This window comes from Thermobia domestica, chromosome 9 (genome assembly GCF_964235325.1).
Source record: "Thermobia domestica chromosome 9, izTheDome1.hap1.1, whole genome shotgun sequence".
In the NCBI taxonomy this organism is placed as follows: Eukaryota; Metazoa; Arthropoda; class Insecta; order Zygentoma; family Lepismatidae; genus Thermobia; species Thermobia domestica.
In genome coordinates, this window is record NC_137462.1 from 282,802,114 (window position 1) to 282,823,394 (window position 21,281).

The following is a 21,281-nucleotide window of genomic DNA, read 5'->3' on the forward strand; positions in this document are numbered from 1 at the left end:
TATGTGAAAGGTACTTTGTGACTTGAATCTTGTATTTAGATCGGAACTCAACCAGTGGTTACATGTTTCAAATATTTGGAAGTACAGTAGTTTGGTGTAGTAGAAAACAAAATTGTGTTACTCTGTCATCAACCGAAGCTGAGTATATAGCATTAGCCGAAGCAACAGCAGGGTAACTTGGATTTATAATTTGTAACAGGATCTAAAACTGTCTGATATTTTTTTTATAAAGAAGTTCTTTTACTCGAAGATAATCAGGGAGCAATAAAAGCAGCTAAAACTTCTGAAAGAAGTAAAAAGTTAAAGTTCGTAGACATAAAGTACCATTATGTAAGAGACGAAGTAGAAAAGGGTGAAGTTAAAATTGAGTACGTTAGTTCTGAGAACCAGATTGCTGGTGGTTTAACTAAGCCTTTGAATAAAACAAAATTTGAAAAATTTAAGTTTGGGTTAAAGCTTAGAGCTGCTTCAGATGAGTAAATGCACTACGTGTATAACATGTAGGTTGTTCATTTATCTAGTAGATTTTTAATAATAACAATAATAATAAAAAAATAGTTTTTGTTCTTAAACATTATATTTCAGGAGGGGTGTTAGATATTGCAATATAATGTTTAGTTTTGTATCTGGCAACAGTGAAGTTTTTTGTGTGTGTTTGCTAAAAAAGAAAAGAAGAGAGTTGATTGTGAGTTTAGAGTTTCGTTCAGCAGCGAGGCTATATGAGACGTGGAGCTACTGATTAACGTGAAATCCGAACCACATGAACTCCCGCCGGGAATCGAACCCGAGCCTCCCATGCCAAAGGCGCGTATGCTAACCGCTTAACCACGGAGGAGCCCAAGAAAGAAAAGAAGAGAGACCTGCCTAGTGCAAAGAGATGTAAGATGTTAATTAAAAACTTTTCTGTTTCTACTACTAACATTTAGTTAAAACCATTAAATAATCAAGTTCCTGTGTATCATACTCCCAATTTTTAAGAATGTTACATAAATGTCGAACCTAGTACGCACGTATTTGACTATAATGTAAATAGTGAAAGATGGGTCATTTCTAAAATTTACAATTTTACTAGATCAGTGTGTAAATAATTGAAATATCTTGTGTTCTTACCTGTGAGATGCGATTTACAATACAATAATGAATGTTAATCTATTAAGCATTAATTCACCTGTCAGGAAGCACAGTGCACAAAGTGAAGTGAATTATCTCAAGTCAGTGTGCTAACTCGTGACAAGAAACTATAGTGTCCGATAGTTACGAGATCGACATATTTGTGAAATTTACATTCGAGATCTGTAACGTTACTTTGGAAAACAAATTTCCAAGCAATATAAAAACATCGCATTATGAAGGGATATATCACATATCTTTATAACGTAAAAGCAGTGGTTTTGCACAATCCACGTTTACGGATATACGCACCATCGCTGACGCGCGTGCTCCCTACGGACGCACCCGCACGGTATCTTATAGACCCGCTATTGCGCTCCTGTCCTGACTCGATTAGACCGCATTCGTGCTTTTTATTGGCCACCTAGCATAGTAAGAGTTCTTTTGTTTTTACACAAGACGTCTTGAAAAGAATCTGCGCCGACGAATGCAAGTACACTCCTCAAAAATGATTGCTGAAGGTACAAAAAGTGAATGCAAAGAGAAAGAAGTACAGTCACTCTCAGAATTGAGCGTACACCTGTAGATATTATGTTAAAACTGCTATAACGTCTACGTATATAATATTTTGTTTCGATAAATTACCATGGGTCTATGTTGAAGGACTTCGAAGCTTGTTTAGCCAATGTAAGTAAGTATTTGCTGTGTTTGGAAGGATGTATGCGTACTAGGGCCGCAGGATATAAAAAACAAAGACTCAGAATTGAGCGTACACCTTAGTATTTGTCTTCATTGCAAGATTGTAGAGGGGATACAAAGGTGCAATAGGCCTTACTCAGTGAACTCAGCTTCATCAATACCTATCTTGATGCGCCGAATGTGTTTTGTGTGAAAACAAGAGCACAATGACTGGAAGAAGAGAGACAACTATGGCAGTCAGAAACTTAATAGCGAAGTTCGCTTTAAAGGTAAATCATTGCGTCAAATTGGACAGCTTGTGCGTAAAACGCATTGTACAGTGCAAAAAAAAAAAATTGTTAACAAATTTAAATATGAAGGGACAGTGCGCAATAAACGAGTGAGGAGTAGAAAATCTATTGTAAATAAGTGAGAGCAAAGAAATGTAGTTATGCAAATAAGAAGAAATCCATGTCAAAGTGTGTCAAAATTTGCCATGAAAATTCTATTTGAGATGGGAAAAGCAATCGCTCTCCCCATCAACAGCGAAACGTACGACGTTGAGAAGAGCTGGATATCATGGTCGTATAGCCAGAAAGAAGCCATGGATAAGTGAAGTTAACAAAGTTAAAATATTGCCGTTCGCTAAATCGTATACTTCACAGCTTCTTACGTTCTGGGATTCAGTGATATTCAATGACGAAAGCAAGTTTAATGTGTTCGGGTCAGATGGACTGCAGGATATGTGGCGGCGACCCAATAAAGCCCTACAACAGGAAAATCTACGACCTACTGTCAAACACAAAGCTGACTCCGTAATGTTGTGGGGCTGTATGTCCGCTTCTGGTGTCGGTAACTTGGAGTTTATTCATACCATAATGGACAAATACGGGTATTTGTCAGTGGGGTCATTGTATTTTTTCAGCATGGCTACGATCCTGAGCATATTGCCCATATTGTCAAACTGTGGTTGTATAACACTCCAAAAAGGTTGGAAACTCTATCACAGTCTTCGGATATAAATCCAATTGAGAATTTGTGGAGGGAATAAGAAAAAAAAAAAAAAAAAAAAAAAAAACAAGTGCAGAAACATAAAATAACGAATAAAACTGAGTTGAAAAGGGTACTGCAAGAAAAATGGAGCAAAATTCTTCCTTCAGTGACTCACAAATAGGTATGCTCCATGCCTAAAAGGTTAGCTGCTGTAATAAAAGCCAAAGGTGGTGCCACAAAATACTGAATATTTTTTTCTCTTCAATAATGAAATATGTACGCTCAATTTTGAGACTCCAAATACACATACTATTTTATTTCTGATTTTTTTACTCATTACTGAAATAATGTTTACGAAGAAAATGTATTCTAATTTGTTCTAGATCTGTTCAGGAAGTAATATTTTAACTTTGAAATACATACTTCACTTATGTAGATGTCTTCTGTGCATTTTTGTGGTAATAAATAAGGTGTACGCTCAATTGTGAGAGCGATTGTATATATTTCATAAATATATGGATGATGCATACAATCAATCTGCACGAAGTCTGTTACTGGTTTTTAATCTGTAGTTTCTATGACATAAATCACTACGCTGTAATTAATACCCATAAAAGGTAAGCCCTTCTATTGTGAATCTGAACCTGTAATGCAAATTCTCCCTTAACGAATATTTGCTAGTATAGTAAGAATTAAATTACTGTTGAAAAAAGGAAATGTGTGATGAATTAAGTACATTTACCTGAAGTCGGACTGCACGAAGCATATCTATTAATCAACAAAGGAAGTATAATACTAAAACAATATATTTAATATATTTCTGTAGGTGCTCTGAATCTACAGAAAGTACAGCAGAGCGTGAGGGTTTATGGACTATGTATGAATTTGCTACTATGAATGATACTAGGGAACCATAAAACGACTTACGCATTTCAGAAGCAACCTCGCCAATTTTATTACAATTTTCAATATTATTAGGTTCAATTTGATAGTTTATGCGCGCGGGGTTCTAGAATCAACATCCCAATTAAGTCGTAATAAAGAAAGTAATAACCCTCACTACTAACCCGCCGTAAGTCATTTAGCATTACTACGAGAACTAAGTCTTGTGCTTTGAAAAACATGGTAACGAACCTGGATATTGATCTCCTTTATCTAGATATGAACATGGGGGTCAGTGTTTCAGAACGTTTCCGTTTGTATGCTCGACCTAAACGACTAACCTGCATATCATGGAAAGGTGCACAATTATTCGCGCTATCTTGTTAACAACTAACCACGAATTTTACGCAGGTGTATCCAGTGATGCCAATTCTTTCAGAGCCGTTTTCCCTTTACAAGCTTCTGAATTTCCCTTTTCCGGACAAAATTTCCCTTCATCCAAATCGTTCAAGTACTGTATTTAGTAAACGTATTTTTAATCGTTTTCGCTTCCACCCCCTCACCCCAATCTTTTAACTACATACAAGCAGATACCTGACAGCCTTCCTTTGAGCTTACGCAGAATTTGAACTTGATTTGTTGTTTAGGTATCTAAGGCGTCGCGATAGAGGAGGGGGAAGAATATGGAAAGGTGTAGGCTAGGACCTATGTTAAAGGTGCAATCTCTGCATTTGCCTGGTGTGACTGAGGAAAAACCCTATAAATACCTCGGTCAGGACGAACAACCTAAATAAATCATAAAAAATATAAAATAAATATTATGTAAATTTAATTTTTATCCTAGATATCATGATAGATTTTAATATTAATGTAACCTAAGGTACAAAGGAAATATTAAGTATATATTTGGTATGTACTTACTTAAGAACAGTACTCCCCTATTTACTGAAACGAATACGAACAGTTACAAAGAAAACTGGAGCTGCTACTGTCTTTGGCTGTACACGAATAATGTTCGTAACCACAATACAAACTAAATCAAAGTTTAGAGATGCGTAATTCTTAAGAATTTATAATTCTGTGCGCACAGTTACCAGAAAATTTGTAAACTTACACAAACACACACACACTAATGACCCAGTATTCTCCCATGTATACACATTTACATTCACGATACGCAGATTTTCTTCTCTTACATCGATTAATCCTCTTCACAATCAATTTTCTGGTTGGGAAAAACATCTTCTGATTGGGAAAACCAAACTGTTATAATAGTTGGAGTGATAATTTAATTGAGAAATATTTCATCTTATTGCATTGCATTAAATTCCACACTGGGAAGATTAATTTTGATCAAAGGTTTTAAATAAGCATTATTGTAATGTTTCGAATTTAACTGAATATGTTGATCGATGTGTAATGTTGATAAATATTAACAAATGCAAAGCAAGATAACTTGTGAGAATTTATATGAAATATGTGCAACGGATTATGTTTGTAATAAGTACGACGTTGAATTAATACTGAATTTTAATTAGATTAATGAGATACGTAAATACATTCAATCTATAAATGATTGAAGAGAGGTTCAAATTTCCCTGCAATATTGAGAGATTACAAGCAATTTCCCTTTTTCCCTTTTCTCCAAAATTTACTCAAAATTTCCCTGCGCCAAGGGAAATTTCCCTTCAATTGGCATCACTGGGTGTATCTATCAGGTGCTAATGAATTTCAAAATGGCGCCATATTCATGGTACTACCAGTGTTGCCAAGAAGTTGATACAATAAAGTCACTTAAAAATGTTCGTGGAGTTTTGCCTCTTTTATATATACACACAGAGGGTTGATTAATTCGTGTGTAAATTTCATTTGTTCACTGTGCAAAAGTGGTATGAGGCAAAGCCGTGCAATTTGGTGTAACTTTAGACGAAGGGCGTAAGTTTTGTTTTGTAACGGTGACGGTAACGGTGGAGGGTATTAATGGTTAAAATGTGAAACAAATCTTTAATAACCTCCCGTTATCCGGAATCTCGGTAGCAGGAGCGCACGCTCCGAAAACAGTGCATCAAGAAATAATGAACTCAAATAAGAATACCAATATTAATACTACAACACTCTTGGGTCGTAATCGACTACTTACCATTCGAGCCTTCAATATAAATCTCCACACTGATGTTATTCACGAAGTTGTCAGACGTAGCTTGAACGTAGAGAGATGATGCAATCTAGACTCAGAATCCTCAGAATACAATTGCGTAAACTTGCTAAAAACCACATGTATTTATTTACTATATTTGTTTTTATAATACCACATTCTATCACAAAATAGTATTCATATACACAACAGATAATGCTTGCCACAAATAAACAATATTTTGACGTAAATAGTCGCTTCAATAATGACTTGGTAACGTCACTCACTTTAATTATTGATACCGTTCAACATAACACTGAGATTGACAAGTAATTAAAAGAAACAAGATATATCAAACAAGGAAACATACAAAATACCATATACAACAAAAATAATAATAATACATGCAATAAGGTTTCTCTACTATTTAGTCTTTTTAGAATAAAGGAAAGTCCAGACGACAGTAGCAAATCTGTTATTTCACAAGTCCAGAAAGAATTTAGAGAAGCTTGATCTCTTATTTATTTTTATATTTATTATTAATTTTTATTTTTAATTATTTCCTTTTTACGGATGCACTAAACTATTACATTATACTTGCCGCTTGGTATAATTGTTTCTATCTTCCATTCTGTCTTTGCCCGAACAGATGATTCACTAGTGAAATACTAATTTGAATGCAAAGTGACTAACTAACTGACACTTGATAGTCACGACTGGCGAACTTTTATTTAAATTGAATTCAACTTATTACTGATATTTCAAACATTCTTCACAAATAAATATGTTAGCTCGCACAGTCTTCATAAATAATAGTTACGTAACAATGTTATATTACTACTGTGGTTGTTAGATATTTTTATGGCTATAATTTGAAGTAATATTCCGCCATTATATAGGCCTATATCAAATATAGATTGATTTTGTTTTAAGCGCTTTTTATGTATATATGTTTCAAACTTGAGCTTACGACTAAAATAATTCAATACAAAGGAATGCGTTCATATTGTGCGCTCATTATATGCACGACGTTCTATATTTACTGATCCTTTAGAGTGTCTACAAGTTATTAACTTCTACTAATATTGACTGGCGCAAGAAACTTTATATTTACTTTTTGTAGCACTGATATGCAGTATCCAATAAAATAGATTAGATTATGAGTGAGGTATTTGAAATGAATAATATTATATCGGCTTACATAAATAATGTAACACTATTTTAGATTTACTTTTTATATGCGCATATATTTTTACGGTAATATCAAAAGAATTCTATAATGTTACGAGTGCAAAGCATGCTTTAATGTGTCGTATATCGTATACACATATCACTTGTTTTAATTCTTTTCGTTGACATTAGTACGTGACATGCGATATTTACTTGCAGTGGCTGGCTTCTTCACGAATATGGCTTACTTGTTATTTTTCGAGCACATTCAGTTTTCTTACCTTTACAAGCAGGTTAAAACAAAACAAGTCCTTTAACAATTCTTGTTCTATATTCTTAATTCTTCATCGCTGCATTCTTCTTTTATTATTCTCCTCTGTATACGTTCCCACTTGTTTTATTACACTGCATTTCTCTTCTGTCTACCTGCAACCTGCTCCTCCTGCCGTCGATTCAACTTGCTGCTCCCCGATCATATGTTGTCACTGTTGCCAGTCAAGTCTAGACAACATTGGTGGTGTTCAGAAGGTTACTGAGCGGAACGCTCAGTCACACCGCTCAAAGTGAGCGAAACTTAAAACTTGCGAAAACAACGGTGCACAAATGCTGATGGGGCAGCGTGTCCTGTCACATATGGCGTCCGAATAGGTTGATCCCTGCGCCGTCACTAAGCATTCACAGATTAACTTTCCCTTAGTTCCACAGATACTTATAGAAGTAAGATAATACACAAACAAATGAAATCTAACACATACACTTATATACATATTTAAACAATATTTCGAAATATGTACAGCCCGCAATCTATTCGCAGTATTCATCAGGCAAGTCCTTCAAAAGATGACTGGCACAATTCTCCTCTGCCTTCTTCCGCCATTTCCAGTATTCTTCCTTAGTGGGCTTCCACAATTTACACTGATGTTCGGATCGGTGTCCTATAGATTTTCCATTGTTCGGATCAATCAGCTCCACAACCTTAAGACTTGGCTTACGAACACATAAGTATGGTCCTGAGTACAGATCGAACATCTTTTTTATCTGCTGTGCTGCTGCATCACTGACGGGATGTGCCCTGAGGAATATAAGATCGCCTAGATTAGCATGCCGATCCGATGTCATTTTTTCGTTGGTACGTTGATTCTTCTTCGCCATCTGAGACTTCTTACGGTGTGCAATCATAAGTAGCCGGTTGTCCCACGAATTTCCGTCTTCATCAGCCTCCTCTTGGAACAGTCGTTTCATCACAGGCGTTACATCCTTCACGTTTAGATGTGCTTGGACTGGGGCAACGTTCAAATTCTCCACAATAGTATAATTCAGTAACATAACAATATTCAACAAGTGCTTATTCCAATCCACATGTTGTGCAGCACAATACAACCTCCAAAGCCTATTCATTTCTCTATGCATCCTCTCCACGGGATTTGCTTGAGGATGGTATGGCGTGGTGTGATACACTTTAACTCCTTTACTAGCCATTGATCCTAGGAACTTACTAGATACAAAACATGGACCGTTGTCACATATAATGGCGTCCGGAATACCTAGATGCATAAAATACAAATCCAGACACCTCAGGATTGCAGCAGTAGTAGCTCGTCTCATTGGGTAGGCTACTAGATGCCTGGTAAACACATCCATGCACGTGCATACATATGCCATGTTTGACTTGCTGGTTGGAAGCTTCCCTACTACATCAACTGATAGTAACTCTCGGGCTCTCGAAACGGTGACCGACTGTAACTTTCTTGAGAGAGGATGATGATCAGCTTTGTGTCTCATACACAATACACAATTGCGGATGTATTGTCGCACATCAGTATACATGTCTTCCCAAACGAAATTTTCTAGAAGCATCGTGTGTGTCTTCGCATATCCAAAATGACCCCTGTCATCATGGTAGCATCTCAGTACTCTCTTTACTAAACTTTTGGGTACAACTATCCTCCATTTATCTTTCAAATGAATATCACGTTTTAACAGCACACCTTGTTGGATCTTATAATACAGACGTACAGATTTACCCCAACTTATTTCTGGTACATTGGTCTGATCTTGCTCCAGAGCATCAATATACTTCATTAATCTTGGATCTTCACGTTGGTATTGCTTCCAATCCTCACTGGTCATATTTGCTAAATCTCCTGGAAGGACATGAAAATTGAAAATTGTAACAATTCTAGGTGATTGGCATACGGTGATACGAGACAAAGTATCCGCTGCTACGTTGGTTACTCCAGGTATGTATTGGATTTCCAACTCCACATCTTGCATTTCAATACACCAGCGATACAGCCTGGTATTCCAATATTTTATGCTCTTAAAATGCACTAAAGCTTGATGGTCAGTTTGTACGATCACATGATGCCGTATTAATAGATTACGCCATTTTCTAATAGCTTTCACAACACCCAACATCTCTATCTCGGTAATGGTATAGCGAGATTCGCAAGGCTTAAGTATGTGTCCAGTGAAACCAATAACTCGTTTCCCATCTTCATATTCTTGAGTCAAAATAGCAGCAGTCCCAATAGTCGAACCGTCGACTATGATAATGAAGTCTTTTGACATATCTGGATGCACTAAAAGTATATTTTTACAAATCTCATGTTTTATTTCCTCGAAACAATTCGTATGTTCAGGCAACCAGGTCCATTTCTTCCCTTGTTTAAGCAGCTGGTATAAAGGTGCTGACTTACGAGCAAAATCATGTATAAACTTGGAGCACCACTGGAAAAATCCTAAGGTCCGTTGCAATGTTTTAATAGTTGTAGGCCTTGGCAATGACTTTACCAGATCCACGCACTCTGGATTTTTCGCTATTCCTACCGGTGTTACTACAAAACCTAAGAAATTTGTCTCAGATACCATAAATGTGCATTTCTTTAAATTGACTGTCATATTTGCTTCCTCCAACTTATACAATACTTGATCTAACAACTCGATGTGAGCTACTGGATCAGTCCCGGGAATTAAAATATCATCTATATACAGTAAGATATTTTCAAGAATAGCAACTCCCAACACTCTCTGCAACGCAGCCATTAAACAAGCTCCACCATTCTTGTAACCAAAGGGTACTCTGCAATGACGATATATCTGGCCTTCAAAAGAGAATGCTACAAGATCCCTACAATCCTCAGTTAACTCGATCTGACAGTACGAATGCACCAGGTCGAGGGACGTTGCACAGGTCATCCCATTAAATCTTGCAAAGAGGTCATCGAGGCGTTCGACCTTCAGATTTGTCAAAGATACGAATTTATTAAGTTGGACCAAATCAAGACAGACTCTAACCTCATCCGAGTTCTTCTTTCTGACTATTACCAGAGGATGGTGATGTTTTGACACTGCAGGCTCAATGATACCTTGACGTAACCATTTTTGGATCTGCTCCCTCGCCTTATCTCGATAACACAGTGGAATTGGGTAAGGTCGTTTCACAATTGGATCTTCAGTGGTGACTTGGATTGTATACTTAAACTTGTTACATTTTCCTGGGAACGGGGCGAAAACTTTTCTTCTCTTCATCAGCACATTGAACAACATTTCCTTGTGTTCCGGACCAATAGGAGTTTTCTCCACCACTTCTCTCACTTCTTCTGGGGTAGCGTACATACTTTTTTCAGTCGCTTTTTCCCTGACTTCCATGACTTCCACTCTCTTTGGACAGCAAGCCGAACATTGAATCTCCTGAACAAGTGGGTCATACAAAGATTCCACAAGAGCTTGATCCTGTATTTGTGCCAGCGTAATTTGTCTCAGGTTGCAATCATCTCTTTGCCTTGACCTAGCTTCATTATACGAATCTTCTTGTTGAATCAATACGCTGTTCCACTGACTTAAAACTTCTTTCAGATCTTCATGATCGCATCCACATACCTGTGAGCTGCATACTTCCTCTGGATGGCATTCGCATTCACTCCATCCTTCTATGACGTTTACAGGTTGATGGTAATTTACACTCAACTCATTAATCATATTATTACACGTACTTTCTTCCTCCTTCGCTTCAACCATGGGCACTATGACTTCTTGCTCCCCAGTTTGAATGGTTACTATGCCATTTCCAAAATTCATTCTGACTTGAAACTTGCTCATGTAATCACGACCCAGTAGAATATCTTGGTTAAGCCCGTCCACCACAAAAGCTCGAACATCCGTCTGTATTCCTTTAATTGTCACAGGAAGATATACTTCTCCTTTCACCATTTTCTTCCTGGTTCCACTATAATCGACAAGAACTACGTGGGGTGCTGGTTTCAATTTCGGACGTGATATAATCTTCGTAACCCTTCTCCACAACTCTAGACTACACAACGTCACCTCCGCACCGCTATCAACAAGTGCTTGCACAACTTCATCCAACACACTTACTCGTATGATACCAGACCATTCTTTTACTCGTTCAAAGTCAGTCTTCACGTCATCAATATTCTCACAATCTGTGTTATACTCCCACTCTTGTCCAGCTATGCATTGAAATTTAACTCGAAAAATATTTATCTCATTCCTACACTCAAACTCACGTACACATAAGGACTATATACATCACTATACACTTCCTCAGGTATATCCTCACTTACACTTTTCTCATGGGTCTTCTCACAACACAAATCGTACCTACCTCCGACCCGCGAGGTGGATACTTCATTTAGTTTTTTGAATCTGGACTTCCTCGAGGATCCCAACGGTGTTGAATATCCTCTTGGGAGGATCTCGGGTCCTCTCTTTCATATTCTTCGTGTGTGTGCCATTTCCTTCCTGGCCGTCTACTTCCCCTCCAAGAACGTGCACGACCACCTCGTCTGCCGCGTCGATAGTTCCCGCGTCCTCGTACACCATCTCGTCCTTCGTACGGTGATTCTTCTCTTGTGTTCGCAGGCTCTGTCTTGTTATCCTCCTGGTCCTTCGATATAGCTCCTACTTTAGCTTTACGAGTAATCACCTCTTCACCGTCCTCCCATCTTCTAGCGCCATATCTTCCTGTCTTCCGTCTTGCTTCCCATGTGTCGTGAATCAGTTCAAGTCGTCGGACTGTTTCAAGAATTTCTGCTAACTCCTGGCCTCGTGATGAAACCAACTGTCTCTGATACTGAACTGGTAGCAAGGTTATGATAGTGTTGCAAATCTGGGCTTCACTGCTCTGGGAATCCAAGTCCCTAATCTGACAAAATCGATTCGTAACAAAACGTTCAACACTTCCGTCAACCTTAGGGTTGAATGGTACAGTCTTAAGGCGCGTTAGCTTAGCACATGTTACATCTTCTGAATGATAGTGCCTTAAGAACATTTGCTTGAAGTCGGCATACGTGAGGAATTTGTTGACATTGGAATAATACCATGATAGCACTGCGTCTCTTAGTATGAACGGTAATACCTTAAGCGCCTGACTAGGTCGCACACCCATAAGAGCACACTCTCGTTCAAACTGTACGATAAACGCTTGAGCTGACAAATCACCTCTCTCTGGTGGATAATGCGTGAACGATTTTATATCCGTTAATCGCAATTTCAATTCCTCTTCGTCTTCTTCCTTTTCTATTTCCTCCCTGTAGTCCTGAGCCGCTTCCGAATAGGCTTCGCGACGGTTCGTTAGTCTTCTGGCGTTTCCATTTTCGTTGCCATTAGAAAGAAGCTGTCTTCTTTGTCGGTTCCTTCTTTCCGTCTTCGGGGACCATCCATCTTCTTCTGAATACCCGCTCTCATCAGACGAACTGGTCTTGATCCGTCTCCGCCGTCTTCTCCGATAACTTGGGTGCACCTCAGTTTCCTTGCTCCGAGAAGCCGCCGTACTATTGAGGGCACTTCTTCCACAGTAGGTACCACTGGACTCACTTCTATTGCGCCTTCCATCTAAGCTTGGAAATTGAGCAGGATAGTATGGCCGCTTCACTTCTGTTTCCTCTTCTACGCCTGAACTATGTCTTCGCCATTCCTCCTCTATCCTTTGTTAAAGTGACGCGATTGCTACCTCCTGACAAGCCAACTTTTCTTGTACTTTCCACAGTTCCGAAGTGTTTTGCCACATGACAGCCTTCGACTGACTCACTTCCGCGCGACACTCTTGCAGTTGATTATTCATCAGCGCGTTGGCTCTAATCACTCTTCCAGAAACCTCTTCTATCACCTTTCTACATTCATCAGTCTTCTGCATGACTTTTAACTGTTCTTTGGCTAAACGATCTTCTATCTGTGTCGTAGTCATCTGCAACACCTCATGCTTCACATCTGCAATCTCATCCTGCATCCTGTTCTGACATTGTGCCATACCTGCTACACAGCTCTTCGATACTTGATCGATTCTTCTATTTACTTCTTCAAATTGCTGACTCGCCTTTTTCTCTGTTAGTATTGCCACTTCCTCGAGTTTACGCACAGTATTCTTCAAATCTTGAATGTCCTGCTGGGTTCCGTCCATCTTTCGTGACAATTCATTTACCTGTTGAGTTAACGAGGCGCTCGTCCTGTCACACTTCTTGCTAACTTCTTCAATCTTATTCTCCAATTGCTCTCTACTATCCCGTAAATCCTCTTGAATAACCTTCATCTCCATCTGAAAATCTTCCTTGATTTTCAACCTCAACTCACAGTGTCCCTTTTCATTATACTTCTCAAACATACGGATAAGCATCTGCTCCATCGCATCCAAAGACAGACTTCGTTCTCCCTTTTCCATCACCTTATGTGGTTCGCACTGTCCGCACTTCCATAATGCTTCAACGGGTGCATCATCCTCGAGTTCATTTTGAGCATTCCATTCTTCCTCTGTCATTTGACTACACACGCGGTGGTACCAACGATCACACAGACAACATTGTACATGATACTCATCTCTAGCTGGATCCTCACAACACACTACTTTATCTGAGTCTGATATGGCCGCACCACCAGATGCACTCGCACTTGCACTGTCTCTTTGTCGATTACGCCGATTTCCACCCATGTTCACTATTTTTTACGACGAAGTAAACTACACAACTAGCAGTTCACGAAATGCACACTCTTGACTGCCACTATTCTTCACAAGCGTCTAAGTCTCATAATCTAAAATGTAACGGTGACGGTAACGGTGGAGGGTATTAATGGTTAAAATGTGAAACAAATCTTTAATAACCTCCCGTTATCCGGAATCTCGGTAGCAGGAGCGCACGCTCCGAAAACAGTGCATCAAGAAATAATGAACTCAAATAAGAATACCAATATTAATACTACAACACTCTTGGGTCGTAATCGACTACTTACCATTCGAGCCTTCAATATAAATCTCCACACTGATGTTATTCACGAAGTTGTCAGACGTAGCGTGAACGTAGAGAGATGATGCAATCTAGACTCAGAATCCTCAGAATACAATTGCGTAAACTTGCTAAAAACCACATGTATTTATTTACTATATTTGTTTTTATAATACCACATTCTATCACAAAATAGTATTCATATACACAACAGATAATGCTTGCCACAAATAAGCAATATTTTGACGTAAATAGTCGCTTCAATAATGACTTGGTAACGTCACTCACTTTAATTATTGATACCGTTCAACATAACACTGAGATTGACAAGTAATTAAAAGAAACAAGATATATCAAACAAGGAAACATACAAAATACCATATACAACAAAAATAATAATAATACATGCAATAAGGTTTCTCTACTATTTAGTCTTTTTAGAATAAAGGAAAGTCCAGACGACAGTAGCAAATCTGTTATTTCACAAGTCCAGAAAGAATTGTTTTAGAGAAGCTTGATCTCTTATTTATTTTTATATTTATTATTAATTTTTATTTTTAATTATTTCCTTTTTACGGATGCACTAAACTATTACATTATACTTGCCGCTTGGTATAATTGTTTCTATCTTCCATTCTGTCTTTGCCCGAACAGATGATTCACTAGTGAAATACTAATTTGAATGCAAAGTGACTAACTAACTGACACTTGATAGTCACGACTGGCGAACTTTTATTTAAATTGAATTCAACTTATTACTGATATTTCAAACATTCTTCACAAATAAATATGTTAGCTCGCACAGTCTTCATAAATAATAGTTACGTAACAATGTTATATTACTACTGTGGTTGTTAGATATTTTTATGGCTATAATTTGAAGTAATATTCCGCCATTATATAGGCCTATATCAAATATAGATTGATTTTGTTTTAAGCGCTTTTTATGTATATATGTTTCAAACTTGAGCTTACGACTAAAATAATTCAATACAAAGGAATGCGTTCATATTGTGCGCTCATTATATGCACGACGTTCTATATTTACTGATCCTTTAGAGTGTCTACAAGTTATTAACTTCTACTAATATTGACTGGCGCAAGAAACTTTATATTTACTTTTTGTAGCACTGATATGCAGTATCCAATAAAATAGATTAGATTATGAGTGAGGTATTTGAAATGAATAATATTATATCGGCTTACATAAATAATGTAACACTATTTTAGATTTACTTTTTATATGCGCATATATTTTTACGGTAATATCAAAAGAATTCTATAATGTTACGAGTGCAAAGCATGCTTTAATGTGTCGTATATCGTATACACATATCACTTGTTTTAATTCTTTTCGTTGACATTAGTACGTGACATGCGATATTTACTTGCAGTGGCTGGCTTCTTCACGAATATGGCTTACTTGTTATTTTTCGAGCACATTCAGTTTTCTTACCTTTACCGGCAGGTTAAAACAAAACAAGTCCTTTAACAATTCTTGTTCTATATTCTTAATTCTTCATCGCTGCATTCTTCTTTTATTATTCTCCTCTGTATACGTTCCCACTTGTTTTATTACACTGCATTTCTCTTCTGTCTACCTGCAACCTGCTCCTCCTGCCGTCGATTCAACTTGCTGCTCCCCGATCATATGTTGTCACTGTTGCCAGTCAAGTCTAGACAACATTGGTGGTGTTCAGAAGGTTACTGAGCGGAACGCTCAGTCACACCGCTCGAAGTGAGCGAAACTTAAAACTTGCGAAAACAACGGTGCACAAATGCTGAAGGGGCAGCGTGTCCTGTCACAGTTTCACCTAGAAGCATTTCATTTGTACGAAAGATTGAAGATATATAGGATCAAATGTCAAATATCGATTTTTTCCTTATGCGATTGCAATGGTAAGTTCTGAAAGAGCCTGAAAAACGTAAATCAAAGTGATAACAAAGAAAAAAGCTGTAAGGTAGGATTCTATGTCGCAAACCGACCAAATATGCGTCAATCAAGTGTCAAGGTCAGAGGTCACTGTCAGAGAAAGATCACAGGTCACCTTGAGAACCCATTTGACATGGTGATGTGCGGACATTGCGTTGTTTTCAGTGTATTCAAATGGGTTCTCAACATAGGCGCCTGAGCCATGGGGCAAAAGAGGTCATGTGCCCCCCACTTCTCAGACTGGGGGCAAACATAGCATTTTGCCCCCCCTCACTTTCGGGGCACCAAAAAATATCCAAAGAGTCTTGTCTTTCAGGGAAAACTACCTCTCAAATAGAGATGTTCTTTCATGCCAGAGATGTTTTTTCAGTGCAAGACGTCGTTGATATTTTAAGTAGCATGGGGAATATATCATACCTCTTCTCTGAAATTTAAACTTTGCTGGAACTACATTTACTTTTATCCGCTACAACGGCTACTGCTGAAAGAACGTTTTCAGTTCTGCGTCGATCAAAGACCTATCTTAGAAGCACTATGACTCAGAGTAGACTTAATCATGTTGCTGTTCTTCAGATTCACCAGGAAAGACTTGACAAATTAAATGTGCGTGATATAGCAAATGAATTCGTATTAAAGACAGAAATCCGCAGAAAAACATTTGGTTGTTTCTGAAGCCTAAACTATTGTGTATATGTGGTGTGTTGGGAACTCCGAGTGATACTGATATAGTTTGTGACTTTTTATTGTATAAACAGCTTCTACTGTATCTTAAACATTTCGACTATTTGGTGTTCATATACATTTTTACAAGACCAGGAAATGATCATTCTCAAGAAAGAAGCTTTAAATTTACGTAAGTAATAAACATATTATTTTTTTTTTTTACCATGGTAGAGCAATGCAGTAATTTAGTATATAATTAGTTCGTTCTTGTATAATGCTTTCAAAAGGCAAAATTCATTCCTAATTGGATTAGCAATGGTTGTTCATATTGCTGTTCATAGTGAAAAAATGTTTTGACTTCTGGGCGAGTATTTTCTGCTGTGAAATTCATCGAATTATCGATGCCTTGTGTGGTAACAGAGTTCCGTGAGGAGTTTTTTCTTTTTTTTCTTTCCTTTTTTTTTTTTTTTTTTTTTGTGCGGTGAAATCTCCCAATGTTTTCGGATAATGTTCCCATTAAGGTGTCGAAAATTTTAATCAACCGAAAACCACTAGCAATCGAGGTTAGCGCAATTTATTTGTTGATTGCACAATTTAATGTCATTGTTATCAGAACATTTATTTACAATAGTGTGTTTTCTTCGTTGGGGTTTTACGTAGCGCAATTTGTAGTCTTCCTTCCCGATAGGATGCTCAACAGTGATCGTCTCCTCGTACGAACAGCAACCATGATTTCTGTAGACCACAAATAAAAATTGAAGCTATGCTTATCCTCAAAGCCAATGACAGAAAGAATGATTATTTTAATAATAATAATAATAATAATAATATAATTATTATTATTATTATAAAATTCACCTAATCTTTATTGGCCAATTTTGTCCCCCCCACTATTTACATGTGTTAGGCGCCTATGGTTCTCAAGATGACCTGTGACCTTGATCTGACCGTGACCTCTGACCTTGACACTTAATTGACGCATATTTGGTTGGCTTGCGATATAGAATCACACCACACAGTTTTTTGTTTGTTATCACTTGGATTTACGTTTTTTCAGGCTCTTTCAGAATTTACCATTGCAGTCCCATAAGGAAAAAAATAGAAATTTTAGCTTTGACTATATATCTCTTCAATCTTTAGTACAAGTGACATGCTTATGTGACGAAACAAAACAAAACTTCTTCGTCTAAAGTTACACCAAATTGCAAGCCTTTACCTCATACCACCTTTGCACAGTGAACAAATGAAATTGACATACGAATCAATCAATTCTCTGTATATATATATACGTGATCAATTCAAGCCATAATACTATATACGCTAAAAGAGCGCATATGAAAAACTCACTGGGCAGTATTTAGAGGGGTGCAAAGGTGCACATGCACCCTCCTTCGTTGTAAATATACACAAACTAAAGCGAAAAGGTAGCAGAAGAAAATAGCAACACTTTCCAAAAAAAATTCTGCTGTCATGTTTCCATTTGGGTTAAAACAAAGGGAAGTTTTGCAAAATCGATAGTTTAAGTCAATTTTCTAGACGTTGAAAGAAAAGGATTTACCGAGAACAGAGACTTAGTCCATGGCTAATCATAAGCGTTCGCCACGCGTTTTTATTACTCATGCGTACGCTTGGATTACGCTGACCATGTATTTAAATGTGGGGGTGGCTAATCACAAACGCGAAAGCAATAAAAACGCGGAGAAAACGTCAGCTCGAGCGTATTTGGTTCTTTTCGGAACAATAGACCGCCTGCTGTTTAAAAGATGTCTAAAGGAAGGAGAAAAAGGAAAGACGTGTTGATAGGCAAGGGGATTTTAACAAGAAACAGCTGCTTGAAAAATGCTTTGTACAGAGTATGGAAGTCTGCTATTATAGACCTGGACCTGGCAAGAAAGACCTGAAAACTCTGACTAGTTCGCAGAATGATTTATAGCTCTGGAGAAAGTAAAATTACCGAATAGCCACATTGGTCGCGTTCGCTACGGGGGTTAACGCTTCGAAAACGCATTCTCAAATAGCCTAACCCTTAGCATTTGCAGGACATTTCCTCACTCACACTACAGATGCCTAAAAGCAATTTAAGAAATCCAACTGAATTCAAATATACTGGTAGTTATTGGTGCACTCCCCCTCAGAAAATCCCAAATCCGACCCTGCTCATATAACTAACAATAATTTCCCTTATATATAACTTTATCATCAATTTTGCTTCAATGAAATCAAAAATAGTTGAGAAAAACGAACAAAATTCAAAGTCTAGGAAAATTACTTCACTTCTACTCACACTTCTACAGATAATCTGTTTCTTATCGTTAATGAAATATTTGTGCTTCTAAACGGAAGCTCTACAAACTAATGAACATTAAATTCTGGAGTTGATCCCCGTTAGAAGGTAAGAGATAACAGCAATCAAAGCGGGAATATGGAGATAGATGTTATGTTTATGTACTTTCCCAGTTCGTCAGCATCTGCACTGATTCAAATAAGCAAAAGGAAAATAAACATATATCTGAATTGATTCGAGTTAATAATACTTATTTTAGGATAGGTTGTTCTCAGTACAAAAGTCGCTAGATTTGTAAATAAGTCGCCAAATCGTCATTTTAAAATCACCAAAAAAGTCGCTAATCGGAAAAATTATTTTTTGTCGCTATCCTGGAATGTGAACCCTCTAGATTTAGCAACTTTTCCCCCAAATTGGCAACACTGGGAACAACGGCCAGAACAGAACCAAGAAATATTGCGATTTGAAAATATCACCAGAATGACTCTATGGCTATGAAGGACACACAATATAGAATTATATATTATCTACACTCTCCAACCCAACTGAATTAATTATATTCAGGTTTTATTTATTTAGGATGTAGGATTTAGAGTTCTGGGTTCCCGGCATGTAAGACCATTTAGCCCGTCGAGTTAGAGGGATTACGTCCCTGGGCTAGCACACTATCCGGGGAAAGGGAAGGATGAAAGGATTGGGGAAAGAAGGAAGCGCCCTGAAACCTATAAGTTATGTACCACCCCGGCATTTGCCTGGTGTGAATGAGGAAAACCCAGGAAAACCTCATTCAGGGTGGCTGACCTGAAAAAGCGTTTTACTATTTTTCGACAGAGTGCCTCCACCGGGTGAGAGCGTTAGCAAGTACGCTACGCGGGGCCACCGAAGTTTGCCTTATGTTCTAAATAAATGTGTCATTATAATTATGTAGTAAAAACTGTTAGAATATAAATACATTACGATTTTGTATTATGTTAATGTCTCCTAATTAAGAATCCATATCACCAAATTCGATTCCATACAATCAATTATATAAGAAATCAATGAGATTAGATATATATATAAGCAAATAAAACTCCCTTTTCATGCATTTGATCGAAAGTAATTAGTAATTATTAAATGCGTTATATTCAAGGCTTAACACCACAACCATTTTGTGCCAACACTTACGATTCAGTCAGAGGCGGACTGGGAGTACAAAGGCCCTACCAGAGAATGATGCTTATGGGCATTGATGCAAGGGCGTTTCGTAAGGAGGACTCCCTTTGCCCTCCCGTTTTGGCGTCACCCTATTTGCGTACTGTACGTTCTAACCGTTAGCAATGGTTCGCAAACTAAGCAGAATTGTACTGAAACTGAACTGAAATACTCCGAATAGTGTTTACTTAGTGATAATGAAGTTGAACGCTGCTTTTAACGCTTTTCAATTCTACCTTTTAAAAAAAAGTTCGGGTTACAATACAATCTTTAGGTTTTAAATGCTAGTGAAAACAATCGTTGTTGCAACTTACCCCCCCCCCCCAAAAAAAAAAGTAAAACAAAAAAGTGAGATTTTATGATTGTAAAATTTATTTTCTAGGGATTGGAAAGGGTGAGATTATGCTTTATTGCTAATCGCTGGAAATTAAGTGTTAAGAAAATACCAGAAAGCTAATCGTCAATCGGGTTCCAAGTTACGACAATGATTAATTGTTATATCTTTGCTTCGGGGGCCCCTTCGTATTAACCCTTATCCGGGCAAGACATTTTTGTAACGTAAACGGGCAACCGGGGCCTGTGAGGCCCAGTATATATTTTAAGTGCAGAATACACAAACTCAATGCCTATTGTCACTTACTGTTTAGACTAGTCTAGAATGTACCGGTATATTTTTTTGTCAAGTAGCGAAACTTCGTGTCACGCTTTTGTAAGCCGCCAAGCAGAATAGCAAATCCGGTCCAGACATTTTTGTAACGTAAACGGGCAACCGGGGCCTGTCAGGCCCAGTATATATTTTAAGTGCAGAACACTCAAAATTCAATGTCTGTTGCCGCATACTGTTCCGACTAGTTACAATAGTCACGTGTTCAATATATAATTATGTGACAATTTGATCTAATATTTGACAGGAATTTCACTAAAGTTATACGGGGCCTCCTAGGCCCCGGTTGACCGGTTACGTCAGGAAAAGATTTTCAAATTAAAAAAAAAAAGAACATT

General features: G+C 37.6%; 1 protein-coding gene across 7 annotated transcripts in view; it reads right to left on the reverse strand.

The window, feature by feature from the left end:
* The window catches only part of LOC145660729 (uncharacterized), a 122,877-nt gene that overhangs the window by 46,616 nt on the left and 54,980 nt on the right, over window positions 1-21,281 (reverse strand). For 2 of the 7 annotated variants that reach the window (XM_081726124.1, XM_081726125.1), the window contains exon 1: window positions 3,916-4,077. The exons of 1 other annotated variant lie outside the window; for it this stretch is intronic. The gene's annotated coding sequence lies outside the window, so the exon portion shown is untranslated. Of the gene's footprint in view, window positions 1-3,708; window positions 3,884-3,915; window positions 4,106-21,281 lie in introns of those variants that run through there. 4 more of the 7 variants (XM_081726130.1, XM_081726126.1, XM_081726127.1 and 1 more) reach the window with 4 other exon arrangements.